Below are 12,984 nucleotides of genomic sequence, written 5' to 3'. Positions count from 1 at the left end.
TCTTTTCACATAGTTCTTTTCTCCTCGGTCCTCTTAATTTCCCTTTCCCTTCTTCTCACTTTCACCTATCTCCAACTAAATGGGTAGATTCGCTTATTTGGTAGACTCCGCAGAAAGTATTGAGAACTTTAAAACTTAATACAGAATCCTGCCGAGAGTCTCCATTAGGTATTATAAGGAGGGGGATTGGCACACTAATAAGCAAGAGAGAGAAGTGGTAAACCCAATGATTGTCTTCATAGAGGGAGGGATGAGAATCCATATGGGTATAGTCACCAAAGATTATCTAAGGGCTCATAGGTTAGTTCCCACCCAGTGTGCCCCCAACATGTTTAGGATTTTAGGTAGTGTAGACGCCTTTAATGAGAAAATGAGCTTAAACCTTACCTACCACGACGTTAACTGGGTTTACAACCTTCACCACATAAAGGGGCAGGGGTATTACTTAAAAACTAGGCACCCCGAGGTCAAACTTATCTTATGCCTTCCTGATTCCAACAAAGGCATGAACAAGGACTTCCTGATCGTTTTAGGGGAGTGGCACGATGACCTCCCCTACCCGATGAGAGAGGGGCTACTAGGTGGGGTTTTAGGTCTAAGTTTATTTCTTCTAAGTTACCCTTTCTTCACTTTGACACATTCTGTTCCTATTTTCTTCCTTTTGTGTCGATATTTGAAATTTCCTTTGATTTGCGCCGTACCCTTCGCTGATTGTTTCTCTTAATGGTTTTGCAGATCATCATGCCGCCATTCTGAATTTCAGCCTTGTCAACCAGCCAAGCTAAGACAGAATACTCCAAGCCGAGGTGTTTGTCCATAAAGATGGTCAACTGAGAGCGGCCCACCTAATCCTCGGCTACAAGCCTTTGTTGTCCAATTTCTAGGCATCGAAGTGCCAGATAAAGGCAATGGATCCGTGCTTGCACCAGATAAGTGTCATTGCTCCTAGTTTCCTCACCACCGACCCTATTTTAAAAGGCGTACTTCAAGTAACTCTGCCGCTTCAATATACAAGTGGAGAGGCCGCCCCTTTCCATCCTATCATCAAAGAAGAAGAAGAAGAAGAAAAAGAAGAAGAAGAGATAGTAGACGTCTCGGACTCAGAAGACGACCACAAGGTCTTTAATCAGCCTCTGTCCCTAGAGATCCCAATTGTTGACCTCAACCAGCCTCTCCCAGCCCAAGTCAGTCACCACCAAGAAGTTACTAACATATTAGACGCTATGGGGATACAGCGCAAATCGATGTCAACTCTCCAAGAGCTACTGAAGTCCTAACCTAAGGGAAACATGCCTGGGAAGGCAACCCAGACTAGGCTTCCTACCCCTCCACCCATCCAGCCCCTCTGATCTGATCCTGCCAACCACAAGAGGAAGAGGGAGCAGAAGGGTAAGGAGGAGATAGAAGTAGGAAAAACCCACCCCTCTCAAGAGGTTGAGCCCCAGAGGAGGGCCAAATAGGCCAGAGGTATGCAGACGAGGTCATTTGGTAAGGGTGAGAGGAGGGGTGGCCAGCAAGCTATAGTCTTAGCCTACGCCCCACCTTTGGTGATGGATGGAGCCCCCCTCCCCAATGATGCCTCCATTCAAGACTTCCAACAGGGTAAAGCTGGTTACGTGGCTAATGCCGTGAAACAGTCCTTATTGCTGCCCAATGACATGTCTGACTTCAGGTTTATGAGGAAGTATGAGGTGTTCCTCAGCTTGAAGAGAGACCTCGCCATGGTAAGTACCCTAGTCTTAGTCTTTAATTTCTCTCTTTTCTGGTTTTTTTTTTTTTTTTTTAAACTATATTTTCTTCCTCTCTTAAGCCATCCAAGCCACGTTCAGGGCCAAGGAGATAGTGAATACCTCCCACTGGATGATGAAGGAGGAAGAGAGGAGGCACACTGCAGCCATTAATGCCTTCAATATGGTCGAGAAGAGGGTCCAAGACTTGAAGAATAAGCTGGCTGAGGCGGACCGGGACAAGAAGAGCGCTGAAGCCACCTTGGAAAGGGTTGAAAGGTAGGTTGAGGGTTAATGGAGGCAGCTTCGCCAGATCGAGGACCAACTGATTGCTGTCAAGGAGCAAATTGTAGCTTTAAAGAAGAAATTGGAGGAGGCCGAGAAGGCCAGGAACCAAAGACCAGGCAGAGAAGGCTAGGGATCAGGCCAAGCAGGACGAATACGATGTAAGAGTGGCGGAGACCGAGGAAGCCCTCAGGGCTGAGGTCTCAGAGGTGTGTAGGAACTACTGCCTCCAGGTGTGGAATGAGGCCCGCAACTAGGCTAGGGTTAAGGCCTCTTTTGCACTAAAGAGAGCAGAGAGTGTATACTATCCTCCTGTCATCCAAGCATTTGGCCTTGCTAGCTCTAGGATTGATACCTCCTTCAAGATGGCAAATATGGGTAAGGCCAGCCCAGCCAAGGTCCTCCCTTCTCCTGACAGCCCTTCCAAGGTGGTCGAGCAGCCTGAAGTTGTTGAAAAGGAAGCAAACCCAACCAAGGGAGTGGCCCCCTGATGCCACAAAGCCCCCAACTGCTCCCTAGGACCTCCCAATAGAGAAAGAAGCCCATACAAGGAAGGAGATAGTCCTAACTACTCATCTCGTGCCTGTTAAGGGTGATCTCACAAGTAAGGGTCTAGAGGCTCCTGAAGCAGCACTCACTCAGCCCACCAAGGCCCCAACCAAAGAAAAGATTGTAATAAAAAAGTAGTAATTTCCAATGTAGCTTTTTTATTTTTTATTTATTTTTCACTTTTGTGTTCAACATTTGTAATTAGTTTGATCTTTTGTAACTTATTTGCCTTTTTCCAAGGCCTAGTTTAATGATAATTGCAAGTTTTTTTCTTTTATACTTGTGATATTTGTATGGATCCACACATAGTGTCTGTTTCTTTTAACACTTAACCAAAGCAACAATGAGAGATTGTTCCCCTTAGCTATTTGCATAAGCGGTAGCATAATTACCACACCTTACATGATCAGCAACAGGATAGTTTAAACCTATTAAGTCCACAATCTCAACAAAGTATAATTTTAACCTTAGAAATATACAATGGTGAAGCATCCATGCATGTTTGACTCCACTTAACCCCCCCATTTATCTGTAAGTTTGAAGGACTAAAGGAACAATCAATTCTTAAATAGGTGATAAATATACTTGATATACTTACAAATGCTTTAAGTGATGCTCATGAATGTCCATTTGCTTAAGCTATTACTATGAAAACCTATGTCATTATGCATGGTTGGTTCTATTTGATACTTAAACAAACAATAGAGAGTATTAACCTGCCCAAAGCATGTGGCTGAGGAGACTTTGTTTAACACTTAAGAAAATGACAGGAAGCATTAATTTATCCAAAGTTTGCGGTCCGAGGAGCCAAGCATAACGAAAGTTCTGTTTAACACTTAGAAAAAAGTCATGAAGTATTAATTTATCCAAAGTATGTAATCCGAGGAGCTAGGCATAACTAAGGATCTGTTTAACACTTAGAAAAATGACAGGAAGCATTACTTTACCTAAAGTATGTGGTCCGAGGAGTCAAGCATAACTAAGGTTCTGTTTAACACTTAGAAAAATAAAAAGGAGCATTAATTTACCCAAAGTATGTGGTCTGAGGAGCCAGACATAACTAAGGTTCTGTTTAACACTTAGAAAAAAGTCATGAAGTATTAATTTACCCAAAATATGTGGTCCAAGGAGTCAGGCATAACTAAGGTTTTGTTTAATACTTAAAAAAATAACAGGAAGCATTAATTTACCCTAAGTATGTAGTTTGAGGAGTCAGGCATAACTAATGTTCTGTTTAACACTTAAAAAAAAGTCATGAGATATTAATTTACCCAAAGTATATGGTCCGAGAAGTCAGACATAATTAAGGTTCTGTTTAACACTCAGAGAAATGACAAGAAATATTAATTTATCCAAAGTATGTGGTCCGAGGAGTTAAGCATAACTAAGATTTTGTTTAACACTTAAAAAAAAGTCATGAAATATTAATTTACTCAAAATATGTGGTCTGAGGAGTCAGGCATAATTAAGGTTCTATTTAACACTTAAAAAAATAACAGGGAGTATTAATTTACCCAAAGTATGTGGTCCGAGGAGTTAGGCATAACTAAGGTTCTGTTTAATACTTAGAAAAAAGTCATGAAGTATTAATTTACCCAAAGTATGTGATCTGAAGAGTCAGACATAACTAAAATTCTGTTTTACACTTAAAAAAATAACAGGAAACATTAATTTACCCAAAGTATGTGGTTTGAGGAGTCAGGCATAACTAAAATTCTGTTTAACACTTAAAAAAATAACAGGGAGTATTAATTTACCCAAAGTATGTGGTCCGAAAAGTCAGGCATAACTAAGGTTCTGTTTAATACTAAGAAAAAAGTCATGAAGTATTAATTTACCCAAAATATGTGGATTGAGAAGTCAAGTATAACTAAGGTTCTGTTATACACTTAGAAAAATGACAACATTAATTTACCCAAAGTATGTGGTCTGAGGAGCCAGACATAACTAAGATTCTGTTTAACACTTTAAAAAAAATCATGAAGTATCAATTTACCCAAAGTATGTGGTCCAAGGAGCCAGACATAACTAAGGTTCTGTTTAACACTTAGAAAAATAACAGAGAGCATTAATTTACCCAAAGTATGTGGTCCGAGGAGTCAGGCATAATTAAGGTTCTGTTTAATACTTAGAAAAAAGTCATGAAGTATTAATTTACCCAAAGTACATAGTCTGAGGAGCTAGGCATAACTAAGGTTCTGTTTTACACTTAGAAAAATGACAGGAAATATTAATTTAACCAAAGTATGTGGTCCGAGGAGCCAAACATAACTAAGGTTCTGTTTAACACTTAAAAAAAAGTCATGAAGTATCAATTTACCCAAAGTATGTGGTCCAAGGAGCCAGGCATAACTAAGGTTTTGTTTAACTCCTAGAAAAATAACAGAGAACATTAATTTACCCAAAGTATGTGGTTCGAGAAATCAGGCATAACTAAGGTTCTGTTTGGCACTTAAAAAAAAGTCATGAAATATTAATTTACTCAAAGTATGTGGTCTGAGAAACAATGCATAACTAAGGTTCTTTTTAACACTTAGAGAAACGCTTGACAATATCAATTTACTCAAGGTATGTGGTCCGAGAAGTCAGACATAACCAATGTTCTTTTTGATACTTAAGCAAATACGATGTATGACACATAATTCAATAAACAAAAATATGGCAGAAAAGACTTTCATTAATAATAATACATTCTTAGGTTGTTTACATTCCAAGGGCGTAGTACAACATTTTCATCTAGATCTTCAAGATAATATGCACCTATTCCAACCACTAAGGTGATGCAATATAGCCCTTCACAGTTAGGCCTTAACTTTCCCTATGCTCAGTTCTTTGCAGTACCTAAAACCTTTCTTAATACCAAGTTTCCAAGCACCAATGGCCTTAACTTCACGTTGGCATCATACCCTTACTTGAGCTTGTGTTGATAATACACTAGTTGGACCATGGCGTTCTCTCTTCGCTTTTCAATTAAGTCAAGCTCTTCCCTAATAGCCTGTCATTATTGCTCGAAGTGAAAGAACTCATTCTCAGTGTTAAGAATCCAGTCTCTAGAGGAATAACAGCCTCGGCCCCATAAGTCATTGAAAAGGGTGTCTTCCCTGTTGACCTACGAGGTGTGATCCAAAATGTCCAAAGGACGTGTGACAACTCTTCGACCCACTTTCCCTTCGCATCATCTAATCTCTTCTTGAGTCCATTCACTATGACCTTATTGACAGCCTCAGCCTGTCCATTCCCCTGTGGATAAGCCGGGGTGGAATACCTATTTGCAATTCCCAAATCACAACAGTACCTCCTGAAGGTTTTGCTATCAAACTAAAGACTATTGTTAGAGATAAGGATATAAAGGATCCCAAATCGAGTGACAATATCTTTCCAAACAAATCTCTTGGCATCCACGTCCTTGATATTTGCCAATGGTTCAGTTTCAACCCATTTTGTGAAGTAATTCGTGTCGACCAGCAACCATCTCTTATTCCTTATTGCCTTAGGGAAAGGTCCTATAATATCCAAACCCATTAAGCAAATGACAAAGGGCTAGACAGAGGATTAAGGACTCCCCCTGGTTGGTGAATGTTTGGTGCAAATTTTTGGCATTAGTTACACTTCTTCACATATTCTTGCGCTTCTTTTTGCATGTTCGGCCACCAATATCCCTAGGTAAGAAATCTGTGAGACATAGACTTTCCTTTTATATGGCTTTTACAAATCCCTTCATGTAACTCCTCAAGGAGTAGCTCTGATGCCTCAGGGTGTATGCATAGCAAGTATGGCCCATAAAAAGAGTGCTTATACAACTTTTGGTCCTTGGACAACCAAAACCGAGGAGCCTTTCTTCGCACCTTGTTAGCCTCTGACTTCTCCTTGGGCAAGATATCCTCTTTAAGGAATAGCACTATAGGGTCTATCTAGCTAGGTCCCACCCTAATTTAATGAATTTGAGCCATCTTTTTCTTCTTCTCAGTAGGCTTGCACAAGTCTTCAACAAGTATAACCCGAGGCAAGCCCTGTGTCGAGGAAGTTGCAAGAGTGGCCAGGGAATCAGCATATGTGTTTCCACTTCTCGGGATTTGTAGCAAGTTGAAAGACTCAAACCCTAATCACAAGTGCCTAACCTGACTTAAATATCCTTGCATTCCCACCCTAATTTAATGAATTTGAGCCATCTTTTTCTTCTTCTCAGTAGGCTTGCACAAGTCTTCAACAAATATAACCCGAGGCAAGCCCTGTGTCGAGGAAGTTGCAAGAGTGGCCAGGGAATCAGCATGTGTGTTTCCACTTCTCGGGATTTGTAGCAAGTTGAAAGACTCAAACCCTAATCACAAGTGCCTAACCTGACTTAAATATCCTTGCATTCTCACATCCCTGGCCTCTAACTCTCCTTTTACTTGGCCTACCACCAAACTTGAATCCAACAATATCTCCACTGCTTTTCCTCCCATTTTCTGAACTATGGTCATCCTTACTAATAGAGCCTCATATTCAGCCTCATTGTTTGTGGCCGAGAAGCCTAATCTTAAGAATTTCTCAATAATGATCCTCTCAAAAGATATTAAAACCAGCCCCACTCTGAATCCTCTTTGATTCACTGCACTATCAACGTATACCTTCCAGGATAAAGGTTCTTGCAAGGTGACCATGCCAACTGATTTTCCATCAATGTCTTACTTCTCTATCTCCTCTTCTAATGGGGATTCAGCAAATTCAACCACCAAATCTACGAGGACCTGGCCCTTGATAGAGGTATGAGGCATATACTTAATATTGAAAGCCCCTAGGATCGTACCACATTTGGCAATCCTTCCAATGTAATCAGCACTCCAAAATAGTGACCGAAGTGAAAGTTGGGTTAAAACAGCAACTGTGTAGGATTGGAAGTAGTGAGGGTGTTTGCGTGTAGCATGTACTACTCATGGTTTTAACTGGGAACCAGTCGTTAATCTGGTCTGGTTATGACAAATAATCGAAAAAGAGCTAAAAACTGGAAATAGTAAAAAATCGCCCGATTTAACCAGAAAACCGGAAACTGGTATGGTTGAACCGGTTTTTCAAAATTGCTGAAACAGATCTGCAATGGAGCTTTTTTTGCAGTAAAAATCTTCTTTTTTCTCAGATCTACTGATGGTGAGGACAGATTTTTGCAATAAAGTCTTTTTTCTTAAGATTGGCTATGCTTGAGAGAGAGAAAATGATTGAATGTTCATGCTTGGCGTTGAAATTAGCATCTTGGAGTGGTATCTACACTACAGATCTTCAATGAGGAAGAGAGGGATCGATGATGGCATTGTAGAGATAAACAAATAAAACAATAGATCTAACTTCCTGAGAGAGAGAGAGATGGATTCTATGGAGTGTACTCAGTGGAGTGCTAGTAATTTATGAGGTGACTGTGTATTAGGAAAAAAAAAAAAAGATTAAAGAGAGTAAACGTGTGGCTAGGAGTGGTGGAGTGGAAAAGTGTATTGGTAAAAGAGTTAATAAGTCAGTGACTTGTCTAGACATCTGACTTTGGAACTTTTTTTTTTAATTTAAATTTTCTTGAATAAATAAATAGTTATTGTTATACTATTGTTTATACAAACTAAAAAATAAAAGCTTAAATGTTAAATAGTTTATTCTTTGTCAACTATTACTGATAAGAAGGAAAAGGTGATAGGGAAAAAAGCACCTTAAAATTTTTTTTTTCTTAATATAAGTTATTAAAATTAAAATTTTAAATAAAAATTATTTTAATATTTTAATTAAATTATTTATGACATCACCGGTTCGACCATTGGTCGGACCAAAAAACCGGTAATTAGCTACTTTTTCGGTTCTTTCTCTGTACCGGTTTTTAAAACCTTGGTACTACTGCTAAAATGGCCTTCTTCAGTGGTAAGTAACGAACTTCTGTTTCATGTAAAGACTTGCTCGCACAATAGACTGGCCTTTGCATGCCATTGTTAACCCGTATCAGTACCAAGCTCACAGCGTGAGAAGCCACAGCAATATATGCAAACAAGACCTCATCTACCTCAGGCTTGAACATAATAGGTGGCCGAGAAAGGTATTCCTTGAGTTGCTGGAAGGCCGAGCACATTCTAGGGTCCATTCAAATCTCTTCCATTTATTCAACAACTAGAAGAAGGGTTTGCACCTGTTCATTGACCGAGAGATAAATCGGTTCAGGGCAGCAGTCATTCCAGTTAGCTTTTGGATTTCTTTAGGATTCCGAGGTAGTTGTAGACTGTTAATTATCTTAGCCTGATCAGAGTTGACCTCAATTCTACGATGGATGTCCATATAGCCCAGAAATTTGCCTTATCCCACGCTAAATGAGCACTTGGAAGTATTAAGGCGCAGTTTGTGTTTCCTTAGTATTTCAAAAATATCCCTGAGGTCTCCCACATGCTCGGAAATCACCTTACTCTTCACCACCATATCATCTATATAAATCTCAATATTCTTGCCCAATTGTGCCTCAAACATCCTAGTTATCATCCTCTGATAGGTAGATCCTACATTCTTTAACCAAAAAGGCGTCACCTTGTAGTGGTAATTTCCAGTAGGAGTGAAAAAAGCTGTCTTCTCCTGGTCACCCAGAGCCAATGGTATTTGGTAGTATTCTTTGAAGGTATCCAAAAAGCTCATCCGAGGATGGCCTACAGTGGCATTTACTATCTGGTCTATCCGAAGCATGGGGAAAGGGTCTTTTGGACAGGCCTTGCTCAAATTTGTGAAGTCCAAACATACTCACCACTTTCCACTCTTCTTTTTTACCATTACAGTATTGGCTAGCCATTCAAGGTAAAACACTTAAGCTTGGTCACTTCATCTTTGACAGCATTAAAATGGTCCTTAGATAAGTGTCAAGGTGGCTGCTTTTTGGGGATGGCGGACGGACTGACATTCAAGTGATGGCAGATGAAGTTTGGATCCACCCCAGGTGCTTCGTAAGTATTCCATGAGAACACATCAATATTCCTCCTGAGAAACACTATCAGCTCTTCCTTCTCTAGAGGAGGCAGTTGAGCTCCAACTTGAAAGAACTTTTCCATATCATCATCAATAGTAATTTTCTCCAATTCCTCACACATTGCCCCTTCTGACACCGTACCCGCAAACAAGACCAAAATCCTTGATTGCTATAAGCTCCCCTCAGTAGAGGCCAAAGACTTCACTCTTGGTTGATGCATTATTGCAGCGATCAAGCACTGCCTAGCCACAAACTGGCTCCCAATCTACTCCTCAATCCGGTCCCCAGATGGATATTTCACCTTTAAATGCAAAGTGGAGGAAATGACTCCCAAGGCATGAAGCTAGGGTCTTGCTACAATGGCCGTGTAGGGAGAATAAGCATCCACTACAATGAAATCCACCTCTACCACCTCTGACCTTGCTTGCACGAGTAGTCAAATCTAGCCCCTTAAAATAACAACTTTCCCGTCGAAGTTTACCGGAGGCGAATCATAAGCTATCAAGTCCTCAAGTTTCAAGCCCAGATTGTTGTACAAATCAGAGTACATAATCTCTGCCCCACTGCCTTGATCCAACATCACCCTCTTAACATTATATCCCCCTATCTTGAGGGTGACTACTAGGGCAACATCATGTAACTGTATGGTTCCAGCCCTGTCCTCTTCAAAGAAACTCATTGCTAGCCAGTTCTCCACTCTAGCCCTTTTTGGCTTAGGTCTAGAGTCCTCAGTAGGTGGCCAAGCTACAGACATCACCTTGGAGGGGTGAGAACCAATTCTCATCGGGGTCGCGAAGATGACATTAATGGTGCCCAAAGGGGCTCTGGAAAAAGCATTCCCCTGAAATCTTGATCCTGTCTGACCTCCTAGTCCATTGGGCTAATGAAAAAATTGTTTCAGCCTCCCCTCTCTGACTAGTTGCTCCAGATGACTCCTCAAAGGTCCATAGTCTTCTATGGTGTGCCCTCAGTCCAGTGGCATTGGCAATGAAAGCTTTGATTGCGCTTCATGGGGTCACCTCCCATTTTATTTGGCCATTTAAAGAATGACTTGTTCTTGATTTTCTCCAAGACCTGGTGTACTGGTTCTTGGAACATCGTACTAACCACTTAAGTAGCGATTGACCCCGATTACCTAACAAAATCTCTCTTTGGCTGGTTATTGTTGTATCAATTCGACTTGAAATCCCTCCTTTCCTGAGAGATAACCTTAGCCTTCCCTTTTCCCTGTTGTTAGTCCTCCTCGACCCACTTATACTTGTCAATCCGGTCTATGAGTTGACGGACACTGTTAGCAGGTTTTCCAGTCAAAGACTTCTTCAAACCATGCTCGCCAGTAGGCCGACCTTGAAATTTCTTATGTCCATATCATCAAAGTCACCATCTATGTCATTGAACATCTCCTAGTATCTATTTGAGTACATTTTCAGGGTCTTCCCTCCTCGCACGGTCATAGACAATAGGGAGTCTAAAGGCCGAGTAAGTCGCATGTAATAAAGCAAGATTCAAATGCCTGGGTGAGTTTTTTAAAAGAATCAATAGAACTTGCTCCTAAGTCATCAAACCACCTCATAGCCACAGGCCCTAAGCTGGATGGGAATACCTTGCACAACAAGGCCTCGTTCCTGGAGTGGACAACCATTCTTCGGTTAAAGTGATTTACATGCTCCACAGAGTCTATTTGACCATTATACATGGTGAACATTGGCAGAGTAAACTGTTGAGGAAGATTTCCTCCAATTCTGTGTGTGAAAGGCGACCTGGAAATTTGGTTTAACACCTTACTCATCATGTCATTTCCCAGGCCTTTGCGAGACGGGCTTCTATTCCTACACTTACAGTGGTAATCCTCATCACACACAAAGGATTTACTAGGGGGAGTTCTTGATCTGGGTCTATAGCTACCATCCCTCCTCATCACCAGAAGAAAAATAAGAGTTTGAGGGAGTTTGCCTTCGTCGTTTGTGGCGCAACTTCCTCTTCAAATGATCAATCTCCAGCTGCATGGCTCTAGTTTTTTCCTCATGAGAGATATGACTCCCACCTCGAGAGTGGCTCCTACTAGTATGGGTGGTGTGCACACTAACTTCTCAGTCCCTTCTTTGCTCAAAATTGAGGAAATAATCTTGACGCTGGGACCCTATGGATTCCGCCTGGTTTGGACCTGAACTTATCATAACTGAACGTCAAGCTCACTAGAACACAAGAAATTCCCACAGACGGCACCAATTGTAAGGGTCTTCCCTTAGGGTCTTCTTTCTATTTATACTATCCTCCTCTTTCATCTCTACCCTCCACGTGTAGATTTGATTGCTGGTCTTGATCCTTGTCCCATCAGCACTTTCTTGAAGTCTTTGGGGAGTAGCTGTAAGGCTGAAAGTTACTGTTCAAGTATCACTTCCTCATTAATGCGGTTAGAGAGTTAGCTACAGAGTATTCAATGCGGTGGTAACAGTTTTCTCTTAGATATTTCATAGCTCCCATGCCTCTATGACGTGCATCCTTGTCAATAGAAATTCCTAGAACGTTGTTTTGGATGACGGGTCATACCTTCTGACCTCTGCCTTACTTATTCGAGAAAGCATCCCTCCTCGGACCACCTTCCTGGACCATCATGCCTAGATCCCTTCCTTTATTTATTAGTGTCGACCTCTATAACACGTTTACCCATCCTCGAATTACTAGGTGTCCTCAGACTGAGCTCCTGACCCAATATATAATACTAGGCCTATCATCCTTACAATTTTATATATAGATGAAAATAATTCAATTAACATATTAAGATATGTGAGAAGACTAGACAAATTTTCTAATGCACGTGTCACTTATAAAATATTAACTAACAATACATATAATATTTGCGTATAGTTATCCAAAATTAAAAATGATAAAATCCTATTGAAGATAGAATATGACACAATAAATATTAAGTGAATTAGTGATGTTACCAATTGAAAATCCAATCTTTGCAAAAGTTAAACGCTAAACCACAATTAGTAGCAATTTTGTATCTCAAAAGGCAAGAAAAAAAAATTCTTAATTAAAAAAAAAAAAATCAAAACATATGTATTATACAATTAATATTTAAAATAAGAGAAGTCCCCACTAAACATTATTGTAAACTCCAAAATGTGTTGTGCTTGTCTTAGATTTGGCCCTATTATTGCAGACTGCAAATTTAATTGAGGTTTGAAATGAATCTATTTTGAATTGAATTGAATTGAAGTATTTGATAGTGTAAGGACGCGATTCGTGGCGGACCGTAACAGTGTCGGGTTCGCACGTGAAAAGGCCCCTAACAACATCATTTGTAGAGCGTGGGTTTGGAAGGTTAGGCCTTGATCGATAGGCGGTGGGTTTTTCGCGGTGTTCGTACCAGTTTAAGTTTTCCTACACCCCTAGAGTCTTTCTCCTGGAGGTGGGCTGGGAGGCTCTGGTTTTTGGCCATTTTTCCCAACCCCTTCT

This window comes from Quercus lobata, chromosome 11 (genome assembly GCF_001633185.2).
Source record: "Quercus lobata isolate SW786 chromosome 11, ValleyOak3.0 Primary Assembly, whole genome shotgun sequence".
Taxonomy (NCBI): Eukaryota; Viridiplantae; Streptophyta; class Magnoliopsida; order Fagales; family Fagaceae; genus Quercus; species Quercus lobata.
This window is presented reverse-complemented; position numbering follows the sequence as displayed.